Below are 9,251 nucleotides of genomic sequence, written 5' to 3'. Positions count from 1 at the left end.
TAATCAGTGGTGCTGCCCACACTAACATGGACCAGCACCCACACATACCCAGCTCCCTTACATGTGCGTGTGTGCACACAGCTAACTATTTACTAATGCCTCGCCCTGTGTGTGTGTGTGCACACAGCTAACTATTTACTAATGCCTCGCCCTGTGTGTGTGTGTGCACAGCTAACTTTATTTACTAAGGCCTCTCCCTGTGTGTGTGGTGTCAGTGTTGAGTCTAGGTCTTCATCTGCTAGGAGGCTTTATGGGTAACTGAGATATATTATAGGGTCAAGTTGATTCCACACGTATTAAGGTTAGGTAAGATTACTCTCATGTACCCAAAAATCTAACCTAATGAAGTTGGTAGAATTACCGACAATATGTAAAGTAAAAGGACACAAGTGCAACTAATGTGACATTTATTGTGGCAACGTTTCGCTCTCCAGGAGCTTTATCAAGCCATTACAAACAATACATGGACACAGAGGGTATATAAAGGCTCAGAGTGAGGAGTAATACTAGTGAGGTACCATTTCGATGTTCACTACTGGTAGTGGTAGTAGTAGTAGTAGTAGTAGTAGTAGTAGTAGTAGTAGTAGTGGTAGTAGTAGTAGTAGTAGTAGTAGTAGTGGTAGTAGTAGTAGTAGTAGTAGTAGTAGTGGTAGTGACAAAAGTAATACAATATGGTAGAGCAATTAATTCGTACATGAGTAAAAGGATAAAAACTATTACTTGGGTAACATAAAAATAGGTTGGACAAATATAGACTGGAATGAGGCAGCTTGTTTCAGTGTTCACTCTCTGTGCTTTGTGTAGTATAACAGGAGAGACTATGTGATGGCAGGGTTTACTGTTTTCAGGAGGATTCTTGCTAAGACTTTGGAGATGGTGAAGCTGCCGTTGTTTTGTTTAATTGTATTCGAAACAGCGATCAGTGCTGATTCGAGGCACTTGCGTCTGCGGAAATTAGTTTCTTTGGTCACTAATTGGGCGTCTCTGAATTTCATGAGATGATTGGTGGAATTTCGGTGTTGTACACAGGCGTTGTTCAGGTTATCGTTCCTACATGCGTAAATGTGTTCATTGAGGCGGGTGTCGAGGTTTCTGGCTGTTTCACCTACGTAAATCTTGTCACAGCCTCCACAGGGTATAGTGTAAACTCCTGCATTGACTTGTTCGTGGTGCTTGGATTTTGTCCTGGTTATATCCTGTATTGAAGTGCTAGAAGCGATGGCGACTCTGGTGTTAGCTTGTGAAAGTACTTTTGAGACGTTCAGTGCAACCTGACTGTTGGGAAGAATTATAACTTTGCTGGGAGTGGTGTTGATGCGTGGAGAATTTATGATCTGAAGAGCTCTTTTCTTGCAGTCTTTGATGAAAAAAGGAGGAAAATGTAACTCTGTGAATGTTTGGTGAATGTATGTACACTCCTCGTCAAGAAACTCAGGACTACAAATTCGGTATGCTCTTAGGAAAAACCCGATGATGATGCCTCTTTTCGTCTTGGTATCTTGACTGGAATAGAAGTGTGTGAGATCATTTTTATTGGTGGGTTTCCGATAAACTTGAAATCTTAGGTTGTTGTCTACTTTGTGAATGAGGACGTCGAGGAAAGGTAGCTTGTCATTGGACTCTTCTAGTGTAAACTGGATCACCGGTTCAACTGCGTTGAGCCTTGCCTGAAGATCCCGTACATCAAAACGTTTTGGAGTTATTACGAGGACATCGTCCACGTAACGTAACCAAGTGACGCTTGAAGGGATGATGTTGGCGAAGTGTTCGGACTCTAGGTGTTCGGACTCTAGGTGTTCCATGTATAAGTTGGCTAGGACGGCACTTATGGGGGACCCCATTCCCATGCCGTAGGTTATTCATGGAACACCTAGAGTCCGAACACTTCGCCAACATCATCCCTTCAAGCGTCACTTGGTTACGTTACGTGGACGATGTCCTCGTAATAACTCCAAAACGTTTTGATGTACGGGATCTTCAGGCAAGGCTCAACGCAGTTGAACCGGCGATCCAGTTTACACTAGAAGAAGAGTCCAATGACAAGCTACCTTTCCTCGACGTCCTCATTCACAAAGTAGACAACCTAAGATTTCAAGTTTATCGGAAACCCACCAATAAAAATGATCTCACACACTTCTATTCCAGTCAAGATACCAAGACGAAAAGAGGTATCATCATCGGGTTTTTCCTAAGAGCATACCGAATTTGTAGTCCTGAGTTTCTTGACGAGGAGTGTACATACATTCACCAAACATTCACAGAGTTACATTTTCCTCCCTTTTTCATCAAAGACTGCAAGAAAAGAGCTCTTCAGATCATAAATTCTCCACGCATCAACACCACTCCCAGCAAAGTTATAATTCTTCCCAACAGTCAGGTTGCACTGAACGTCTCAAAAGTACTTTCACAAGCTAACACCAGAGTCGCCATCGCTTCTAGCACTTCAATACAGGATATAACCAGGACAAAATCCAAGCACCACGAACAAGTCAATGCAGGAGTTTACACTATACCCTGTGGAGGCTGTGACAAGATTTACGTAGGTGAAACAGCCAGAAACCTCGACACCCGCCTCAATGAACACATTTACGCATGTAGGAACGATAACTTGAACAACGCCTGTGTACAACACCGAAATTCCACCAATCATCTCATGAAATTCAGAGACGCCCAATTAGTGACCAAAGAAACTAATTTCCGCAGACGCAAGTGCCTCGAATCAGCACTGATCGCTGTTTCGAATACAATTAAACAAAACAACGGCAGCTTCACCATCTCCAAAGTCTTAGCAAGAATCCTCCTGAAAACAGTAAACCCTGCCATCACATAGTCTCTCCTGTTATACTACACAAAGCACAGAGAGTGAACACTGAAACAAGCTGCCTCATTCCAGTCTATATTTGTCCAACCTATTTTTATGTTACCCAAGTAATAGTTTTTATCCTTTTACTCATGTACGAATTAATTGTTCTACCATATTGTATTACTTTTGTCACTACCACTACTACTACTACTACCACTACTACTACTACTACCACTACTACTACTACTACTACTACCACTACTACTACTACTACTACTACTACTACTACTACTACTACTACTACTACTACTACTACTACCACTACTACTACTACTACTACTACTAATACCACTACTACTACTACCACTACTACTACTACCACTACTACTACTACTACTACTACTATTACTATTACCACTACTACTACCACTAGTGAACATCGAAATGTTACCTCACTAGTATTACACCATATTGTATTACTTTTGTCACTGCCACTACTACTACTACTACTACTACTACTACTACTACTACTACTACTACTACTACTACTACTACTACTACTACTACCACTACCACTACCACTAGTGAACATCGAAATGTTACCTCACTAGTATTACCCCTCACTCTGAGCCTTTATATACCCTCTGTGTCCATGTATTGTTTGTAATGGCTTGATAAAGCTCCTGGAGAGCGAAACGTTGCCACAATAAATGTCACATTAGTTGCACTTGTGTCCTTTTACTTTACAATCTAACCTAACTTGGTGATTTTTGTAGATATTCTCGTTGGAATGTACTGAATCATTTAGTAAAGAAAATAAATTTGCATTTATCACAATGAGAAGAACTCCGCCATCGGTAGATATGCAAATTTTGTGTTTTTGTTTACCTTCGCTGTGATTGGCCAGGCGGGCGAGATGACTGTGTGATTGGTCAGCTGTGTCACATGACTCAATAGTAATGACACGATTGCAAACCATGCCACAGGTGGAGTTTTGTGACCGATCACGGGTTCAAACCCCACCCGTGGTATGGCTTGACTCAATAAACCATACCACGGGTGGGGTTAGAACCCGCGATCAGTCTCAAAACTCCAGACCGTCGCTTTAGCCACTGCGCCAGCTAACGCCGCCAATTACGATTTCGTGAATCATGTTGACTCAATAGTAACTGTTGACTGACCCTTACATGCTGCTTTCTAGCCAAAATAGAGATTTTGAAAATATCTCTTAGAGTAAGGATTTGTAAAGTGAATTACTGTTATTAACTGAGTTTACAAAGGTCGTGTGTCGACAGTGACGGTGTCACGCACGTAAGTGAAGGTGTGAGCATAGACCAGCACCTACGCTCAATATTGTTTCATGTGCAGCTAGCGTGGACTAATCAATCAAGCCACAATATCACATGAACCAACAGCTAAATGATCCCATTAGAAATCAAAATACACTGGATTTGATATTCACAAACAGCAAGGAACTGACCAGAGACATAACACTTACAACAACAATATACTCTGATCATAACATCGTGGAAGTACAAACGAGTATTAACTCCGGGTTAGGAAACGGCATCACTGTTGTTAGAGACGGGATGTTCAGTAAGTTCAATTTTAACAACCACAGAACTGACTGAGACAAAATAAACCAAGATCTATGACACATCTTGTGAATCAGACATGAGCACCTAAATCCCCACCAGTGTCTAGACAAGATGAATACAGAAGCATACAAGATATATATGTAGCAAGTACCGTTGTGGAAACCCAGATCACATACAGAGAGAGCGTAGGAGATGGTACGGAAGATCATATTGAGAGAGAGCGTAGGAGATGGTACAGAAGATCAGACATAGAGAGCGTAGGAGATGGTACAGAAGATCATATATAGAGAGCATAGGAGATGGTACAGAAGATCATATATAGAGAGATCGTAGGAGATGGTACAGAAGATGAGACATAGAGATCGTAGGAGATGGTGCAGAAGATCAGACATAGAGAGCATAGGAGATGGTACAGAAGATCAGACAGAGAGAGAGATCGTAGGAGATGGTACAGAAGATCATATATAGAGAGATCGTAGGAGATGGTACAGAAGATGAGACATAGAGATCGTAGGAGATGGTGCAGAAGATCAGACATAGAGAGCATAGGAGATGGTACAGAAGATCAGATATAGAGAGAGATCGTAGGAGATGGTACAGAAGATCAGATATAGAGAGAGATCGTAGGAGATGGTACAGAAGATCAGATATTGAGAGAGATCGTAGGAGATGGTACAGAAGATCAGACATAGTGATCGTAGGAGATGGTACAGAAGATCAGACATAGAGATCGTAGGAGATGGTACAGAAGATCAGACGGAGAGAGAGATCGTAGGAGATGGTACAGAAGATCAGATATAGAGAGATCGTAGGAGATGGTACAGAAGATCAGACATAGAGATCGTAGGAGATGGTACAGAAGATCAGACGGAGAGAGAGATCGTAGGAGATGGTACAGAAGATCAGATATAGAGAGAGATCGTAGGAGATGGTACAGAAGAAGAAAACGGGTCACTGAATTGCTTACAAACACAAATATGTCGCAACAGAGTAAAGATTGTCTTAGCTGAGAGATCACTGAAGTAGAGCACAAACTTACGATGTCGTAACTAACAGAAGAAGTACAAAGGGAACAAAGGGTCATACAGGATATTGGTCGTAACTAACAGAAGAAGTACAAAGGGAACAAAGGGTCATACAGGATATTGGTCGTAACTAACAGAAGAAGTACAAAGGGAACAAAGGGTCATACAAGATATTGGTCGTAACTAACAGAAGAAGTACAAAGGGAACAAAGGGTCATACAGGATATTGGTCGTAACTAACAGAAGAAGTACAAAGGGAACAAAGGGTCATACAGGATATTGGTCGTAACTAACAGAAGAAGTACAAAGGGAACAAAGGGTCATACAGGATATTGGTCGTAACTAACAGAAGAAGTACAAAGGGAACAAAGGGTCATACAGGATATTGGTCGTAACTAACAGAAGAAGTACAAAGGGAACAAAGGGTCATACAGGATATTGGTCGTAACTAACAGAAGAAGTACAAAGGGAACAAAGGGTCATACAGGATATTGGTCGTAACTAACAGAAGAAGTACAAAGGGAACAAAGGGTCATACAGGATATTGGTCGTAACTAACAGAAGAAGTACAAAGGGAACAAAGGGTCATACAGGATATTGCAACAAACATAAAATATTTCTATTCCTATACAAAATCCAAGTTAAGAACTGCCTGTAGAACTGGACCACTACTGAGAGGAGACTCGTATACTGACGATGAACAGAAGATGAACGAAATCCTAAAAGAACAGTATGAGTCGGTGTTCAGCAACCCACTAAATGACAACAAGGTAGAAAATACAGAAATATTTTTCATTCCAGAGGAAGGCTGCACAGACCAACTGACATCATAGTATAAATCCCATAGATTTCGAAAAATAAATGGATAACATGGAGAAATAGCCTAGATCTAGGTGAAATACCAGAGACCTTAAAGAGTGATGAGACGGCAGGTTACAAATTTCATGGAGCAGCACAACCAACATAACCTGAACCAGCATGGTTTTACAGCAGGACGATCATGTCTGTCACAGCTGCTGAACCATTATGACACAATTACGGAGGCACTGGAAGACGACCGAAACACAGATGTGATTTACACACATTTTGCAAAGGTGTCTTGACAAATGCGATCATGGAGTGATAGCGCACAAAATGAGGAAGGAGTGAAGACTTCAAAAGGAACACTACACTATATACAAAACTCAATAAGATCACTAAATAGAACGATAGGAACACGTGAAAGACTTGGGAATAATTATGTCAGCTGACCTTTCTCTTGAAGACCATAACAAGACAAAGATCACGACAGCCAGGAAGATCACTGGGTGGGTATTGAGAACTTTCAAAACAAGGGAAATAATGCCACTGGTGACACTTTATAGATCACTAGTGCTCCCTCACTTAGAATATTGTTCAGTGTTGACGACCCCGTTCATAGCAGGAGAAATATCAGAGCTGGAACTAATATAGAGATCTTTTATGGCTCACATTGAGCCAGTAAAGTATTTAAATTATTGGGAACACCTTCAAGTCTTGAACATGTACTCATTGGAGCGGAGGCGAGAGAGATACATGATAATATATACCTGGAAAGTACTCGAGGGTCTGGTCCCAAATGTGCACACTGCCATAACATACTGGAGTGAGAGATATGGGAGGAAGTGTAAAATAAACCCAGTGAGGAGCAGGGGTGCGGTGGGCACAATAAGGGAACACTGTATCAATATTCGTAGTCCTAGACTATTCATCATCTTACCAGAAGATATCAGAAACATGGCTGGAACAAGTGTAGAAGCCAGATCAACCAGACTGTGATGGATGTGTGGGACAGCGAGCCTCCAGCAGGAGCATCCTGCTTAAATAGGCAATCACCAGACGAGCCTGACCCATGGCCGGGCTGCGAGTGTAGTGAAACTCGAAACTCGTCTAAGGTATATCAAAGGTAAAGGTGTATCTGGAACAAGTGTAGAAGTGTTCAAGAAGAAACACTGCTGGAACAAGTACAGAAGTCCTCAAGAAGAAACACTGCTGGAACAAGTACAGAAGTCCTCAAGAAGAAACACTGCTGGAACAAGTACAGAAGTCCTCAAGAAGAAACACTGCTGGAACAAGTACAGAAGTCCTCAAGAAGAAACACTGCTGGAACAAGTACAGAAGTCCTCAAGAAGAAACACTGCTGGAACAAGTACAGAAGTCCTCAAGAAGAAACACTGCTGGAACAAGTACAGAAGTCTTCAAGAAGAAACACTGCTGGAACAAGTACAGAAGTCTTCAAGAAGAAACACTGCTGGAACAAGTACAGAAGTCCTCAAGAAGAAACACTGCTGGAACAAGTACAGAAGTCTTCAAGAAGAAACACTGCTGGAACAAGTACAGAAGTCTTCAAGAAGAAACACTGCTGGAACAAGTACAGAAGTCCTCAAGAAGAAACACTGCTGGAACAAGTACAGAAGTCTTCAAGAAGAAACACTGCTGGAACAAGTACAGAAGTCTTCAAGAAGAAACACTGCTGGAACAAGTACAGAAGTCCTCAAGAAGAAACACTGCTGGAACAAGTACAGAAGTCTTCAAGAAGAAACACTGCTGGAACAAGTACAGAAGTCCTCAAGAAGAAACACTGCTGGAACAAGTACAGAAGTCTTCAAGAAGAAACACTGCTGGAACAAGTACAGAAGTCTTCAAGAAGAAACACTGCTGGAACAAGTACAGAAGTCTTCAAGAAGAAACACTGCTGGAACAAGTACAGAAGTCCTCAAGAAGAAACACTGCTGGAACAAGTACAGAAGTCTTCAAGAAGAAACACTGCTGGAACAAGTACAAAAGTCCTCAAGAAGAAACACTGCTGGAACAAGTACAGAAGTCTTCAAGAAGAAACACTGCTGGAACAAGTACAGAAGTCTTCAAGAAGAAACACTGCTGGAACAAGTACAGAAGTCTTCAAGAAGAAACACTGCTGGAACAAGTACAGAAGTCCTCAAGAAGAAACACTGCTGGAACAAGTACAGAAGTCTTCAAGAAGAAACACTGCTGGAACAAGTACAGAAGTCTTCAAGAAGAAACACTGCTGGAACAAGTACAGAAGTCTTCAAGAAGAAACACTGCTGGAACAAGTACAGAACTCCTCAAGAAGAAACACTGCTGGAACAAGTACAGAAGTCTTCAAGAAGAAACACTGCTGGAACAAGTACAGAAGTCTTCAAGAAGAAACACTGCTGGAACAAGTACAGAAGTCCTCAAGAAGAAACACTGCTGGAACAAGTACAGAAGTCTTCAAGAAGAAACACTGCTGGAACAAGTACAGAAGTCTTCAAGAAGAAACACTGCTGGAACAAGTACAGAAGTCTTCAAGAAGAAACACTGCTGGAACAAGTACAGAAGTCTTCAAGAAGAAACACTGCTGGAACAAGTACAGAAGTCTTCAAGAAGAAACACTGCTGGAACAAGTACAGAAGTCCTCAAGAAGAAACACTGCTGGAACAAGTACAGAAGTCTTCAAGAAGAAACACTGCTGGAACAAGTACAGAAGTCTTCAAGAAGAAACACTGCTGGAACAAGTACAGAAGTCTTCAAGAAGAAACACTGTTGGAACAAGTACAGAAGTCTTCAAGAAGAAACACTGCTGGAACAAGTACAGAAGTCTTCAAGAAGAAACACTGTTGGAACAAGTACAGAAGTCTTCAAGAAGAAACACTACTGGAACAAGTACAAAAGTCCTCAAGAAGAAACACTGTTGGAACAATAAAATCTTTAAAAAGTAACTAGACAAATACCAACACCAAATGCCAGATGATCGAGGCTTTGATAGATATATAGGCCAGCGGGCCACCAACAGCCCATGCAACA

General features: G+C 41.5%; 1 protein-coding gene across 9 annotated transcripts in view; it reads left to right on the top strand.

Annotated features, from left to right (window-relative positions):
- The window catches only part of DIP2 (disco-interacting protein 2), a 613,961-nt gene that overhangs the window by 261,939 nt on the left and 342,771 nt on the right, over window positions 1-9,251 (top strand). The window lies entirely within an intron of this gene.

Source organism: Cherax quadricarinatus, chromosome 93 (assembly GCF_038502225.1).
Source record: "Cherax quadricarinatus isolate ZL_2023a chromosome 93, ASM3850222v1, whole genome shotgun sequence".
In the NCBI taxonomy this organism is placed as follows: domain Eukaryota; kingdom Metazoa; phylum Arthropoda; class Malacostraca; order Decapoda; family Parastacidae; genus Cherax; species Cherax quadricarinatus.
The sequence above is the reverse complement of the archived record's forward strand: the minus strand, read 5'-3'. Positions and strand labels throughout refer to the sequence as shown.